Consider the following 17,007-nt stretch of genomic DNA (forward strand, 5'->3'; position numbering starts at 1 on the left):
GAAGCGTGGTGAGGTGGCTGCACTCCCACCTCACCAGTTGTGTTCGTAGCAAGAGCATTCACATTTCTGCTACCACTGGACACGGCATGCTTTTTTCTTATAGTGCTCAGTCTCTTCTTGCTGAATGCTCCCCAAGTGCTTGATCCTTTGGACGCCTTCTCTGCTTGATAGGCTGCAGCTGGCAATTGCGGATTCTCACAAGGCTCTGCATGGTTGTTTCAAAGACGGATGGGGAAGCAGGTGGCTGTGAGTCCATGTGCACTGCTGTGATGGGTGTAGGAACAGGTAACTGTGTGTCCATGTGCACTGCTCTGATGGGTGCAGGAACAGGTGACTGTGTAACTGAGCAGCAAGGAGAGGGTACCGCAGGTAGGGGAAGTGGAGCTTTGAACAGGCAGGCATATGTATGGTCCATCAGATCATTAGGCTAGGGGTGAGACGCTCAGGATCCATGGACTGTGGCACGTGACTGATGTCCAGCGCGTGGCCACTTCCATCTGAAGGTGCTTCCGGGCAATTGTTGGGCATAGTAAATGGCTCCATCTCATCAGCCAGTCCTTGCTGCCAGCGGAGAGTCTGTTGCCGCAGCCAGTCCAGTCTCCTCACGAGAAACGTGAGATGAGATAAGAAATACAGAATGCACTCCATTAAAACGTTACAAAAACGAAAGTGACCGTTAAGACGGTAGGTTGCAGCACATGTACTGCCTGCACACAGCAACTCACAACAGGGACTGGAGAACATGCGGTGGCCCAGACAATGGAAATGTTTTCAAAGCAACTTACAAAGGCAGAGCAACTTAGCTTGGAACAATCTCCTGTGTCTTAATAAAAATGAAGCAAGTCTCCAAAACGAATAAATAATTCAGATAAAATGCGAGAAAATGCCCGACGAAACCTTTCCTCTTTCCACTTTCAAAAAGTCGCGCCGAAGCTTTGACGCATGCGTGAATATCCGAAGATTGACGCATGCGCAGAGGCCAACCTGGCGCTTTGCCCGAGGAAGACGACGTAACGCGATGACGTCATCTGCCCATTCGCAAAACGGTCCTGGCAGGCCGGACCGCAGCGCATGCGCAGAGGGCAGGAGACCGTCTGCGCATGTGCGCACCGCGGCGCATCCTGATGGCGTCGGCGGTGACGAAGCGTTGTCATGAATCTCAGTAAGAAAAAAAAAGCGGCATCCAGAAACTTGTTTCCAGCAAACCAGAAGCATGTGCCATGCTGTAGAATTTTGCATCTACACTGTACAGCAATGAACTAGAAGTGATCCACTGACTTCAACTGAACTTTCAACCAAGAGAGAAATCTACAATCGCCTCAGGCCTGCAACCAACGAGAACTTGATTTCCAAGAGAATTCAACAGGTTTACCGTGACCTCCCCTGAAATCTAACCCCAACCCCTACCCCCACCCCCCCCACCCCCCACCACTTAGAGTCGCTTACCCCTTTTTTCCTCTCTATCTGTCTCTCCTTTGTGTGTGTGTGTGGCGTGGTTGTGATAATTTTGGGATAAGGCCTATTGATTAGTAAACAATTGATTTTCTGTTTTAAACCTACAAGAAAACCTGTCACTGTCTGTTTATTTGACAAATAAAATGCCAAGGGGTTAAACCCTAATAACACTTGCTGTGGTCAGGTGGGAATTGAACAGTGGAACCACCCACATCTCACCATGTGGCTATAACAAATGCCTTAGTGTGATCTCGGAAATTAAGTTAGAGGGCTACACTCTGTTCCCTACGCTACTTCTCCATATGCCAGCTACAGGAGATCATATCCACAGTAGATCTGCTGGCACAGAAACTGCACTGTGCTTCTGGGTAGACTTGGTCTGCAAGTAGATGAAGTTTTTTCAAGTATGACCCTGGTCTGACACCAGTGACGAGCTCGCTGTACAATGTGTCCTTGGGGATCCTGCCATCTTCCGTTCTAGCAAAGGCCTTCCCCGTGACGCTAAGGAGTGAGATGCCCCTCTGTTGCAGTCTCCTCTTGTCGCCTTTGATCAAATTATATTCACGACAAACTGTTGGGTGTGTCTTATCCTCCACGGGGACAAATCCAGAATCTAGTTAGACTCTCTCTTTGGCCTCGTCTTGAGAGACTATGGGTAAGCGCCTGGAGGTGGTCAGTGGTTTGTGAAGCAGCGCCTGGAGTGGCTGTAAAGGCCAATTCTAGAGTGACAGACCCTTCCACAGGCACTGCAGATAGAATTGGTTGTCGGCGCTGTTACACAGTTGGCTCTCTCCTTGCGCTTTTGTCTTTTTTACTGCCAACAGCTAAGTCTCTTCAACTCACCACTCTTTAGCCCTGCCTTTATAGCTGTCCACCAGCTCTGGCGTTCACAGGCAACTGACTCCCACGACTTGTGGTCATTGTCACAGGACTTCATGTCGCGTTGCAGACGTCTTTAAAGCGGAGACATGGACGGCTGGTGGGTCTGATACCAGTGACGGGCTCGCTGTACAATGTCTCCTTGGGGATCCTGCCATCTTCCATGCGGCTCACATGGCCAAGCCATCTCAAGCGCCTCTGGCTCAGTAAGGTGTATGTGCTGGGGATGTTGGCTGCCTCGAGGACTTCTGCGTTGGAGATACGGTCCCACCACCTGATGCCAAGGATTCTCCGGAGGCAGCGAAGATGGAATGAATTGAGACGTCACTCTTGGCTGCGTACGTTGTCCAGGCCTCGCTGCCGTAGAGCAAGGTGCTGAGGACACAGGCTTGATGCACTTGGACCTTTGTGTTCCGTGTCAGTGCGCCATTTTCTCGCACTCTCTTGGCCAGTCTGGACATAGTAGCGGATGCCTTTCCCATGCGCTTGTTGATTTCTGCATCGCGAGACAGGTTACTGGTGATAGTTGAGCCTAGGTAGGTGAACTCTTGAACCACTTCCAGAGCATGGTCACCAATATTGATGGATGGAGCATTTCTGACATCCTGTCCCAAGATGTTCATTTTCTTGAGGCTGATGGTTAGGCCAAATTCGTTGCAGGCAGCCGCAATCCTTTCGATGAGTCTCTGCAGACACTCTTCTGTGTGGGATGTTATCTGATCTTGTGTGGAGGAAGATTCCTTCTTCTGAAGACTTGAAAGCATGTGAGAGCAGCAGGGAGAAGAAGATCCCAAACAGTGTAGGTGCGAGAACGCAGCCCTGTTTCACGCCACTCAGGATAGGAAAGGGGTTTGATGAGTCACCGCTATGCTGAATTGTGCCTTTCATATCCTCATGGAATGAGGTGATGATACTTAGTAGCTTTGGACATCCAATCTTTGCTGGTAGTTTGAAGATACCACATCTGCTGATGAGATTAAAGGCTTTGGTGAGATCTATGAAAGCAACGTAGAGGGGCATCTGTTGTTTGTGGTATTTCTCCTGTAGCTGGCGAAGGGAGAACAGCATGTTAATGGTGGATCCCTCTTCTCGGAAGCCACACTGTGCCTCAGGGTAGACATGCAAAGCCAGCTTCTGGAGTCTGTTTAAAACGACTCAAGCGGAGACTTTCCCCACTATGCTGAGCAGGGAGATTCCATGGTAGTTGTTGCAGTCACCGCGGTCACCCTTGTTCTTACAGAAGGTGATGATATTGGTATCGCGCATGTCTTGTGGTACTGCTCCCTCATCCTAGCACAGTCAAAGCAGTTCATGGAGTGCTGAGAGTATAGCAGGCTTGGCACTCTTGATTATTTCGGGGGTAATGCTGTCCTTCCCAGGGGCTTTTACGCTGGCTAGAGAATCAATGGCATCACTGAGTTCCGATTTTGTTGGCTGTTCGTCCAGCTCATCCATGACTGGCAGAGACTGGGCTGCACTGAGGGTGGTCTCAGTGACGACATTTTCCCTGGAGTACAGTTCTGGGTAGTGCTCCACCCAGTGGTCCATTTGCTTGCGTTGGTCAGTGATCGTGTCCCCTGATTTAGACTTGAACGGGGCAATCTTCTAGATGGTTGGCCCAAAAGCTCTCTTAATGCCATCATACATTCCTCTGATGTTTCCGGTGTCAGAGGCCAGCTGAATACGACTGCATAGGTGTAGCCAGTAGTCATTTGCACAGCGCCTGGCTGTTCTTTGTGCAGCACTTCTGGCTGCTTTAAGTGCTACGGATGTTAACTCGCTGGGGGCTTTCTTGTAGTTCAACAGTGCAGTGCACTTAGTGGCTATGAGGTTCCAGCTCTTCAAAGTGAGATTGAAACCAGTCTGCATTCTGCTTCTCAGGTTTGCCATAGGTGGTCATTGCTGAGTCATAGATGGCTTCTCTGATGTGGGCCCATTTGGTCTCTGCATCCCCTGTAGGAGTGTTTTGAAGGGCTTTTTCAAGTGAATTTGGAAACTTATGTAACAGCTATGGATAAGAAATTCTGTTAGTGTTGATGCGTGGGTGGCCCTTCTGTTTGGAGTGATGTAGCTTCTTTAGTTTGAGTCTAACTTTGCTGCACACCAGGGAGTGGTCGGTGTCGCAGTCCACACTGTGGAAGCTGTGTGTGATTTGGACACTCTTTTTGTCGAGGCTCGCCTTGTGATGAGGTCCAGCTGGTGCCAATGACGTGATCTTGGGTGCCTCCATGAAACCTGGTGACCAGGTTTAGTATGAAAGAACAAGTTGGTGATGCCGAGGTTGTGATAGGTACACAACTCCAGCAGTCTCTGTCCATTCTCAATCATTCTTCCAATGCCATAGCACCCAAGGCAGGAGGGCCATGAGTCATGGTCGGCCCCAACCCAGGCGTTAAAGTCCCCCAGCAGGAACAAATGTTGTATTGGGAATGCTACAAATGATATTATGGAGTTCCTCGTAGAACTGGTCTTTAACTTCAGGTGGGGAGCAGAGTGTTGGAGAATAGATGCTGAGTAGGTGTACTGGACCAGAGGCGGTGAGCAGTCGGATGGACAGTTTGCGTTAGAGCCACCTTCAAATGGCTCGGATCATGCTGAGCAAAGAGTTTCTGATGGGGACGCCCACTCCATGCTGTTTTGGTTCTTCAGGATCCCTACCCTGCAGAAGAAGGTGTAGTCTTGCTCTCTTAGAGATCCGCTCGCAGGGAGGCGTGTCTCCTAAAGTGCTGCAATGTCCACATTGAGTCTACTGAGCTTGTTGTTAATGATGGCGGTCTTCCAAGAATAGTTGATTTGTGTAAGGCCTTCCAACAGGCCAGGACACAGTTCTGATGTTCCAGCTTGCAAATCAAAGGGCTGGTACCTTCTTTCCTTTTTTGTCATGCTGTTTGGTGCGGTGTTACAGTCCACTTGTCGGGCAATGACCCTGAGCTCCAAGCACCCATTGAAGTAGGTGGACTGTGGCAGGACAGAACCTTATTGACCAGGGGCTGCCCGGTTTAAGGCGAACGGTAGCTGTCCAGTGAGATGTGATGACCTCTCCCACCGACAAAGGCAACCCGTGGCACCCAATCTCTACGCCAATTGAGCTGGACTTAGAACCCGTAACTACTGCCTTTTGTGTTGTTTTGGTCGCTGTGAGGCGACTATAGAGTGACCTCTCCATGGCGCATGCCTGGGCGGATGTATGGAGGTTGTGAGTTGCCCAAGCGTCAAAACCCCCCTCTCGGCCTTTCTAGTGGGGTCCAAAGGAGTGCAGAGCGCGATGTTTGGCACCAGTTTGGCTGCAGGAACTGCCGGAAACATGCCAAAGGTGACACATGACCGCCTTCGGGGTTCCGCTCCGGATTTTCTGTTGGGGTTTACTCGCTTAGCCTTGGTCTCTACCGAGACGCCCACAAGGCAGTGGGGTTGTTAGCTCGTATCCCTGAGCAGGGGCCCTAACAAGTAAGCTGTGTGATTTCATGGAGGGAGCTGGGAAGGGGGTGCGGGGCATGAGCTGGGGAGGGGATGGGGGCAAGGGGGTGCGGGGTGGTGTGAGGGGGCGAAGGTGGTGCAGAGGGGGAAGGGGGGGGGAGGCGTCCAGCGGGGGTCGCGACCCTGGCGAGCGCATCAGCCCACTGCCTGCAGGACCTCCTCGATATCGGCGTCCTCCAGGCTGACGCTGCGCTCGTGGTCGACATCCAGCTCATGGTGGAACATCTTTCCCGGCTCCCAGCAGTGAAGGCGGAAGGGCAGCCGAGGCTGGATTGAGGCCCTGAGCCTCAACGACAGGTTCATGAGCACTCGGGCCACTTTCCAGGTGGTCACGTAGCTCACACAATGGCCGCACCAGGACGAGTAGAACTCCAAGGAGTATAGCAAATAAAGCAGATGAGCGTCAACAGTGACCTAAACTGCTTACTTCTCTACGGTGCATACGACCTGCTCCTGCCACCATAGGGGGGATATGCGTGGAAAGTTCTTTACGCAGAGGGTGGTGGGTGCCTGGAACGCGTTGCCAGCGGAGGTGGTAGATGCGGCCACGATGGCGTCTTTTAAGATGTATCTAGACAGATACATGAATGGGCAGGAAGAAAAGAGATACAGAACCTTAGAAAATAGGCGACATGTTTAGAGAGAGGATCTGGATCGGCGCAGGCTTGGAGGGCCGAAGGGCCTGTTCCTGTGCTGTAATTTTCTTTGTTCTTTGTTCTTTGTCACTGGACTGGTAGCCCAGAGGCCCAGGCTAATGCTCTGGGGACGTGGGTTCGAATCCCACAACGGCAGGATATAATTCAAAAGCACTTTCGTGACGGCTGACACTTGGGTCATGGAATGATGCAGCACATCATTGTATAAAGTGCTGTCATGAAAATTTGGCACTACAGCTTGCTGTATCTGCATCAGGATCATTCAGCACACCCATAAAGAACAGCTGCAGTGTCTTGGCACATCATTCCAAACAAAATCAGCAAGCACAGTAAACATATAAAATCCAGCCATGCTCAGTTACAGATTGCTGAATGTTCATCAGCACTGGACTGAACAGTAAATGTCACATTGGACCTATCCAACGATGCATTGACCCAATCAACGCCGAGGATCTACAATAATAAATGAAAACAGAAGTTCTGGAAATGCTGAGTAGGTTGGCAGCATCTGTGGAGAGAGAAACAGTTAACGCTTCAGATGAAAGTTTTCATCGACCTGAAACATCAGCTCTGTTTCTCTCTCTACAGATGCTCCCAGATCTGCTGAATATTTCTAGCAGTTTCTGTTTTTATTTCAGATATCCAAAATCTGCAGTATTTTGCTTTTGTCTGAGGTTCTACAAATTGCTACTCCTTGGTGAAGACATATTAACACTAGTTAGCACAGAATAACATGTAAGCCATCATGTCTGATTCTTCCAAGAAGGACACCATCAGTCAAGCAGCTCTGGATTTCCCTTGGATTGTAATCTTTATGGTCCTTACCTGCCAATCTCTTTGAGATTACAAGCACATTTCCAACCAGTGTGGATTAACCAGGCATTAGCTTTGGCTTTTACATGCTAATTCAAGGTGGTATGGAGGAGTCCCTTGCAGTTGACAGCTCAGCAAGATGGGATACCCTTCTGCAAAGGACCAATAGAATGATCCACCTGGCACATCAGTCGCTTAAGGGCAGAGATTAATTTTGGATTCTTTCAGGAGAATACTACAAGATAAATTAATGTGTGAGTGGCTGAACAACATAGTCATTAAAGTTGCTGGTGAGGAACGACATTATTCTTTTCTCTACCAGGACATGATCCTGTTGGCATTCTGGTGTCTGATACATAAAATTAAACTCTTGGCTTGACATTTAGTCAGTTTAGACAGTATAGTAGCAAACACTCCTGTTTCATAAATCAGTATCAAGCACTTCATGCAGCAGGTCTAGAGATATTAATTAAAAGTGATAGTTTAAGCAAGGGACTAACTAGATTCCAAAAGAGGGAGTAGTGTCTTTTTTAGATCATGGATGGACAACTGAGGTCTGTTGCTTGCAATTCCTGTGCAATGTGGAATCTCCAGGACACTTCCTGTGTCTTGGAGGACCATGTGTGTAAGAAACTCAGGATTTCCGAGCTTGAGAGGTAGCTGGAGTCACTGCACAACATCAGGGAGGATGAGTGTTTGCTGGATCATAAGTTTTGGGAGGTGGCCACCCCTCAGGCAGTGAAAGTTGAGAATAGTAGATGGGTGGCTATCTGGAAGAGTAGAGAGAGGCAGGAAATGTAGGAATCTTTGGGGTGTGTGCCACTCTCAGACCATTGCTCAGCATTGGAGACTGCTGGAGAGATGACACCTTGAAGGAGTGCATTCCAGACCATAGCACCAATAAGCACAGGACTGCCCAGGAGGGAACAGCGAAGAGTAGAAACACTCGATATAGGATATTCCATAGTTAGGGGAACTGATCGGCATTTCTGTAACTGTCATCATGAGTGCCACATGCTGTGTTACCTCCCTAGTGCCAGGGTAAAGGGCATACCGAGAGGGTGCAGAATATTCTGCAGGGGGAAGGGAGTGAGCCAGAAGTTGTGATAGATGTCAGTACCAACTACATAGCTAGGGAAGATATTGAGGTCCTTTGGTCAGACTTTCAGGAAGTAGGGAAGAAGCTAAAAAGTAGGATCTTGAAGGTAGTAATCTCTGGATTGCTCCCAATGCCACATGCTAACGAGAGTAGAAATTGGAAGATAGTAAGGATCATTGTGTGGCTTGAGGCATGGTGCAGCAGGGAGGTCTTCGGATTCTTGGGCATTGGGAACCAGTTCTGGGGCAAGAGACACCTATTCCAAAGGGGTGGGTTGCACCTCAACAGAACTGCGACCAGTGTCTTCGTGGGGAGGTTTAGTATAGTAGTTAGGGAGGGTTTAAACTGAATTGGCAGAGGCATGGGCACCAGCATACAACAAACAGTGGATGCTGGATATCTGGAACTAAAACAGAAAATGCTGGAAATACTCAGGTCAGGCAGCATCTGTGGAGAGAAAAAGGGTTTAACATTTCAAGTTGATGATCTTTCATCAGAACCGGTGTATAAAGGAAGTGACTGTTGGATAGTACCAGAGATGGAAGTAGTATCATTTTAGAAAGGAGTAGACTAAGAAGGACGACAAGGAACACAGATTTAGAATGCATGCATGTACTGTGTCCTCAGTACCTTGCTGTACGGCAGCGAGGCCTGGACAACGTATGCCAGCCAAGAGCGACGTCTCAATTCATTCCATCTTCGCTGCCTTCGGAGAATACTTGGCATCAGGTGGCAGGACTATATCTCCAACACAGAAGTCCTTGAAGCGGCCAACACCCCCAGCTTATACACACTACTGAGTCAGCGGCGCTTGAGATGGCTTGGCCATGTGAGCCGCATGGAAGATGGCAGGATCCCCAAAGACACATTGTACAGCGAGCTCGCCACTGGTATCAGACCCACCGGCCGTCCATGTCTCCGCTATAAAGACGTCTGCAAACGTGACATTGATCACAAGTCGTGGGAGTCAGTTGCCAGCATTCGCCAGAGCTGGCGGGCAGCCATAAAGACAGGGCTAAATTGTGGCGAGTCGAAGAGACTTAGTAGTTGGCAGGAAAAAAGACAGAGGCACAAGGGGAGAGCCAACTGTGCAACAGCCCCGACAAACAAATTTCTCTGCAGCACCTGTGGAAGAGCCTGTCATTCCAGAATTGGCCTTTATAGCCACTCCAGGCGCTGCTTCACAAACCACTGACCACCCCCAGGCGCGTATCCATTGTCTCTCGAGATAAGGAGGCCCAAAAGAAAGAAGAATGTAAACGCACAGAGTTTAGTGATTAAGGTTGGTGAGTAACACGTGCAAATAGCCGTGTGGCGATATGATATAGTGGGTAGTAATGGTGAGGCTTGGGCACTTAATATTCAGAAATACAAATGTTCAGAAAAAGATAAGGAAGGATAAGAGGGAGATGGGGGTGTCAGTACTGATTAGGGAAGACATTGTAGTGTTGAAACGAAAGGATATCCTTGAGGGGGCAAGGACAGAATCCATTTGGTTAGAGTTGAGAAGCAAAATGGGTTTGATCATGCTACTGGTGTATTCGAAAGGCTTTCAAACAGTTTGAGAGAGATTGAGGAGAAAATCTGCAGGAAAATAGATCTGCAAGAATTATAGAGCAGTGGTATAGGGATCAAATATTGATTGGAAGTAAAGGGGAATGAGGGGAAGAAATTTCTGAAACTTGTTCATGAGAGCTTCCATGACCAGTATGTTCTTGGTTCAAACAGGAAGGAGGTATTGCTGGATCTGGTGCTAGGGAATGAGTTGGGCCAAGTGGACCGAGTGTCTGTGGGAGTACCCTTGGGTAAGAGTGATCATCATATAAGATTTAGATTAGTAATAGAGAAGAGAAATGAACAATCTAAAGTAGAACTTCTCAATTGGAAAAGGGTTAACTTCAATGTGATGAGAGGGGGTCTAGTCTGGGTAAAATGGAACCAAAGGTTGGCAGGAAAATTTGTAATGGAACAGTAGGTGATCTTTAAGGAAGAGATGTTTCAGGTACAGCATAGATACATTCCAACAAAAGGGAAAGACGGGAACCAATACCAGGGCTCCTTGGATGACCAGGGAAATAGAGAAGATGGTAAAACAAACATGTCAGGTGAATTCTTCAAGTGAGAGCCAGGCCAAATACAATAAGTTGAGAGGGGAACTGAAGAGGAAAATAAGACTGGCAAAGAGGGAATATGAAAATAGAATGGCAGTTAACATTAAAAAGTAACCTAAAAATCTTATACCGGATGTAAATAATCTGGTAGTAAGAGGCAGGGTTGGGCCTCTTGGGGACGTAAGATGATATATGCTTAGAGGTGCAGGGCAAGGCTGCAATACTTAATGAGTACTTTGTATTGGTGTTTAATAAGGAAGAGGATGCTGACAAAATATTGGCAGTGATGGATGGGATGAAAATTGATGGGCAGGATGTACTGGAAAGGCTGGTTATGCTCAGAGTGGAGTGGATAAGTCGCTTGGTCCGGCTAGCTTTCATTCCAGGTTGCCAAGGGAAGTCGGAGTGGCGATAGTGGCAAAGCTTGTCATAATCATTAAACCTTCCCTAGATATGAGGGAGGTGCCAGAAGATTGGAAATTGGCAAATGCGGCACCCTTATTCAAGAAAGGGTGTAAGGGCATTCCTAGTAACTATAGACTGGCCAGTTTAACATCAGTGGTGGGTAAAATTTGAGAAGCAATAATTGAGAAAAATTAACAGACGCTTGGAGAGGATTGAGTTAATTGAAGAGAGCCAGAATGGATTTGTAAAAGGCAGATCATGTTTGATTAATCGAAATGAATTCTTATTGAAGAAACAGAGAAGGCCGATGAAGGGAATGCAGTAGATATTGTCGACCTGGATTTTAAGAAAGCATTGGGAAATGACTGTTCCTGCTGTCAGCTGTGAAAGTAACTTGCGATCTTTTTTTAAAAAAAAAAACTGACCAACCATCTGCTGAGTATTTCTGCTCTTTGCAACTATCAGGGAGAGAAAAAGGGGACGGGGGAATAAGAGAGAAAGGGTGGGGGAGGCGAGGGCGGGGGGACGCGGGAGGGAGGGAGAGGGGACGAGGGGGAGGGGAGACGGCGGAAGGAGGGGGGACGCGGGAGGGAGGGGGGAGACGGGGCAGGGAGTGGAGACGGGGGCGGGGGAGACGAGGGAGGGGGGGCGAGAGAATGGGGGGGGACGGACGAGGGAGGGGGGAGAGAGGGGGCGGGAGGGAGGAGGGACGCGAGAGAGGGGGAGAGAGAGGGGGCGGGAGGGAGGAGGGACGCGAGAGAGGGGGAGGGAGGGAGAGACAAAGAAAAAAATAACTAAGGGGGCGGGTGGGGTTTGGGGTGGGGTGGGGTGGGGGTGAGACGAGAGGGAGGGAGGGAGGGGCGACGAGACAGAGGGAGGGGCGACACGAAAGAGAGGGAGAGGGGACGCAAGTGTGGGAGGGGGAGAGGTAGGTGGGGCATTCAGCTGAAGTTTGAACATAAATTTGTTTTCTGGTTTATATGTCCATGGAACTTGTTTAGAAGTGTATAATGCCTTGTCCAGTTGCAGACTGTAAGAAATTGTTTTTGCATAAGAAGTGCATTCCTTCATAAAAAGTGTGCTGGTCACTACAAGTTCTCTCTGACTGATGAGACATATTTCATTAAGATCGTCTATTGCTGCATGTGTAATATGTTTGCTGGCATTCAACTTTGTAGAGCCTAACTTGTTCATTGTCCAAACTGGAATTGGCCCTTGTGTAAAGGCTCATCCTGTTGATTAGAAGTGCAGAATGGAAAAAATATATTTTTTTTTATTTCCAAAATATACTTTATTCATAAAAAATCTGTTTAAAAAAAAAATACATTACAAAACCGTTCGAAACAGCACCAAGTCAAAAAATACAAAGAGTGCAAAGGAGATCAGTTTCCTTCAATACAGGAGTGAGTTGCCTCACAACCCTTCCATTGATTGAGACTGCGCTACTAATGTTCATGTAGAGCAGTTTGATCCAATTGCAGACTCCCTCCCCAAACCCCATTTTGGAAAGCACATCCATCATGTAGGTGTGTGATATCCTGTCAAAGGCCATCTCTTGGTCCAGGCTGATGTGGCAGGTGTCCACCCTCCTGTCCCGTGCATAGGCGATCATATCCCTGAGTAGCACGAGACTATCAGAGATCTTCCTGCCGGGTACAGTACAGGTCTGATCAGGGTGAATCGCCAACTCCAGAGCAGACTTGACGACTGGCTATAACTTTGGACAGAATCTTGTAGTCAACATTAAGCAGTGAGATGGGCTGCTGATTTCTGCCCTCTACCCCTTCCGCTTGTAGATGAGGGTGATGATGCCTTTCCTCATGGATTCTGATGTGCTGCCAACCAGCAGCATACTCACGTATACTTCCAGCAGGTCCAGGCCGACCCAGTCCCACAGGGCCGATTACAACTCGACCGGTAAGCCATCGCTTCCTGGAGTTTTACTCGTATCGAAGGACTTGACGGCCTTTGTCAGCTCGTCCAGAGCTAGTGGCTTGTCCAGTCTCTCCCTCCTGCTGTCATCTAAGACCTCTGTGATAGATGACAGGAAGGACTGGGAGGCTCTGCTGTCTGTGGGCTTCGCGTCATACAGCCCAGCATAAAAGGATTTGCTGATCCTCAGTATGTCGGACTGCGAAGACGTTACCGAGCCATCATCTTCCTTCAGGCTGCTGATAACGGAGCTCTCTCTGTGTACCTTTTGGAAGAAGTAACGCGAGCATGTCTCGTCCTGCTCGATGGAGCGGACTCTGGACCGGAAGATGATCTTTGAGGACTCCATAGCAAAGAGCGAGGCCTGCTGGCTCTTCACCTCTTGGAGGTCCTCCTTGACCTCGACCCCCATCGACTGCAGCCGGAGCAGATTATGCATACCTTTCTGGAGTCGGGACATTTCTCCCTGTCTCTCTCTCGCCCTCTGAACACCTTTGAAGATAAAGAACCTTTTGATCTCCTTGATCACCTCCCACCAGTGAACTGGAGACTCAAAGAGGGGTTCCACGGTCCTCCAACCTTTTGTAATCCCTTTTGAGTTCCTCAACGTTCTCTGGGGTTAGCGGTGTAGCATTGAGCTTCCATGTCCTCCTGCCAACCCGCAGGTCATCCTGTAAATGACAGTCGGCCAGTAAGAGGCAGTGGTCGGAGAAGAACACTGGCTTGACGTCGGTGGATCTGACTGTGACAGCATGGGACACAAACAGGAAGTCAATCCTGGAACGGGCAGACCCGTCCGATCTTGACCATGTGGATCTATGCTGCACTCCGTCTGTAGGTTTTCTGAAGACGTCGTGCAGTTTGGCATCCTTAACTGTTTCTATTAGGAATCTGGACGTAGCGTCCAGTTTTGCTGTTGTCTCTGCCGGATCGTCCAGCTGCATCGATGATGCAATTGAAGTCACCGCCTAGGATGACCGGCCTGGATGTCGCCAGCAGCAGTGGGAGCTGCTGGAGGACGGTCAGCCGCTCGCTGCATTGAACCGGGGCGTACACGTTGATCAACCAGAGCGGAGCGTTGTTGTACATTACAGCTGCTACGAGGAGGCGACCGCCCACCACCTCCTTAACTTCGGAGATGGTGAAGTTACCTCCCCGCAGCAGAGTACCCAGGCAGGAGGAATGGGAATCATTACCCCATGACCAGATCGATGGCCCATGGGACCACCATCGCAACCATTGCTGTAGGTGCTGAGGTGTGGTATTCTACACTCCTGCAGAAACAGTAGGTCGGCTTTGACCTTGGTGAGGTAGTCCAAGGTTGAAACACATCGTGTAGTGGAATTAATGCTACGCACGTTAATTGAAGCAATCTGTACACCCATTTTTAAGTTAGTTGTTGCTTCCCATACCATTTGTCCTTGCTAGTCCCAGTCCTTCAGTATGTTCCTGCATACCCATCATGTACGCAAGCTGTTTCACGATCGTTGGGCTCAGAACCCCTCCTGGTTTTTCGTGCAGGGTATGTTCCGCTGGGGTGACATCGGGGTGGGGGGGGTCTTGTAGGCAGCAAGGATTGGGCTGTCCTGTGCTGTTCCTCTCTGTTCCGCCTCGAAAACATCACTGCTCCCGGCTTCCCGGAGCTGGAGTGCGCCAGACGTGTTGTTGCTCTCGGTGTCCCGGAGCTGGGATGCGTTGGCCATGTTGCTAGGTTTGGCACTTTGGGTTTGGGGCACGCTGGGCCCATCACAGCTTCCAGTGCCCGGAGGCTAGGGGGCTTTATCTTCCAGCTCCCTTGAGTTCTGCCGCCTCTTTTGAAGGTGCCATCGTTCCGGCACTTCCTCGTCCAGTGAGGAGGAGCTGCTGTAGTCTGTCTCTGACGGTAGCATCCTCTTGCCACTGGTTTGGGTGGTGGCCTGTACTGCTTTTGGAGGTTTTTTCTTTGTGGTTTTCCTTTGTTCCACTTGCCACTGACCTGTTTGTCCATCTGCTGCCTCCTCCTCCATTGATTCTGTCTGTGGAGGAAGGGTTTCCGGGCGCTGGGTAGGTGCCGGGTCGCTGGTTTCAGTTGCCTCCCCTTTCTTCTTATCAGAAGGGCTTTCCTCGCTGTGGAGAGGGTTGCTTGTCTCCTTTCCAGCTCTAGACGCCTTCATGGTTCCTTCTCCCGGCCTTTTCTTAGACCTTGCTGCCTGAGCATAACTGAGGCAGCGTTTGGGGCAGGTTTTGTAGAGGTGGCCTGCCGCACCGCACAAGTTGCAACACTTACTCTGCTTACAGTCCTTGGTCTGATGGCCTTCCTTCTTGCAGTTCTTGCAAACAACTGTGCTGCAGTTAGCTGCCACGTGACCAGATTTGCCACAGGTGCGACAAACTCTGGGCTGCCCAGCGTAGACCAAGAAGCCTCGACTTCCCCCGATAGCAAAGCTGGAGGGAGGGTGGATGATGGCTCAATTGGCATCGACCTTCAAGGTCACCTTGACCTGCCGCTTGCTGGTCCAAATCCCAAATGGATCCTTGACATCAGTGCTGCTGCCGGCCACCTCGACGTACCTGGTGAGAAAGGTGAGTAGATCCACCACAGGAACCTGGGGGTTGTAGAGGTGAATTGTCACCACCCGGTCACATTGTGACGGAAGCGTGAAGAGTGGCTGCGCTTTGAGGATGGACAGTGGCGCCAGGTTCCCTTTCTCCTTGACCACCTTCAGGAACTTGATGCATCCTGCCACATTCTTAAACGTCACGTTGAAATATCCACTGTTGGGGAAGTCCTGCAGGCAGAAGATGTCTGTAGCTTGAAATTCACAGCAATCGATGAGAATTTTCTTGATGAAGAAGGTGCGATCAACCGGTGCATCTCCTTCCTTGTCCTTCACCACCACCCGAACGGTGTTACACACTCCCTGGCCTGAAGCTCGAAGATTGGTTATAGCCATTTTATTCAAAGCACACCCAGGATCAAAAGCCACTGATCATGGTTTCTCCCCTGTCAGGTAAGAATGGAAAAAAATGTAATTGGACCGGCATTTAGCGCTATCTGGGAGACCTGATGAATTAGAACTGTCTGGCGCCTTGTGACATGCAACTGCATGTTATGGTCAGGAGACCAGTGTAATATCGTATGTTAAGAATTTTCTAATTAATATATTTTTTATTGGAGATTTGTTTTGTCTCAGCTTTATATAATGACAATATTGCTTCAGAAATGAATATCCTGGCATTTTTATCAAATTTGAAATTTGAGTTCACAAGTATGCAAATGCTGAACATGTTAAACTCCAGGTCCTATCTGCTGAGAGAAACTGCAGCAACAATCCTTGTAAATCCCCTTCATGTTCCCCTCCCAGTCACAAGCCATCCCAACTTGGACATATATCACCATTCCTTCACTGTCACTGGGTCAAAATCTGAGAACTCCCTGACATAACAGCATTGTGGGATCACATTCAGCACATGGACTGCAGCAGTTCAAGAAGGCTGATGACCACTTTTCAAAGGCAATCAGGGATAAGCAATCAATGCTGTCTTTCGAGCACATCCAAATGCTCACGTCCTGAGAACAAATGTTTTAAAATTCTGTAATATTAAAGCATTGTTTTAAAGTATAAATACTGCGAAGTGATGATGGAAAGTTACTCAGAACCACAACACCCTTGTTGAAAAGCCAGACCTGAACCACCAGAGTCTCTTTAATCACAAATAGGATATTCATTAATTAAGGGAATGAAAGGGTACTCTTAAGTAGAAAATGTCTAAGTACTTTGTGTTTATCCCCAGAATTGGAGTCTAATTTTTATACTAAGTTACTAAATTTGATTGCTTAACTAATAGTGTGTTTATACTGCCCAAACAGCATGAATTAATGTTTATAGATGAATTGCCACTGAAGCTTAATGTATCAGAATTACTTTAGAATCAGAGTTATACAGCACAGAAACAGGCCCTTCGGCCCATCATATCTGTGCCGGCCATCAAGCACCTAACTATTCTAATCCGATTTTCCAGCACTTGGCCCGTAGCCTTGTATGCTATGGTGTTTCAAGTGCTCATCTAAATACTTCTTAAATGTTGTGAGGGTTCCTGCCTCTACCGCCCCTTCAGGCAGTGCGTTCCAGATTCCAACCACCCTCTGAGTGCAAATTTTTTTCCTCAAATCCCCTCTAAACCTCCTGCCCATTACCTT

General features: G+C 48.8%; 1 protein-coding gene across 3 annotated transcripts in view; it reads left to right on the forward strand.

Moving 5' to 3' along the window:
- The window catches only part of entpd6 (ectonucleoside triphosphate diphosphohydrolase 6), an 89,318-nt gene that overhangs the window by 21,349 nt on the left and 50,962 nt on the right, over positions 1-17,007 (forward strand). The window lies entirely within an intron of this gene.

This window comes from Heterodontus francisci, chromosome 13 (assembly GCF_036365525.1).
Source record: "Heterodontus francisci isolate sHetFra1 chromosome 13, sHetFra1.hap1, whole genome shotgun sequence".
Classification (NCBI taxonomy): domain Eukaryota; kingdom Metazoa; phylum Chordata; class Chondrichthyes; order Heterodontiformes; family Heterodontidae; genus Heterodontus; species Heterodontus francisci.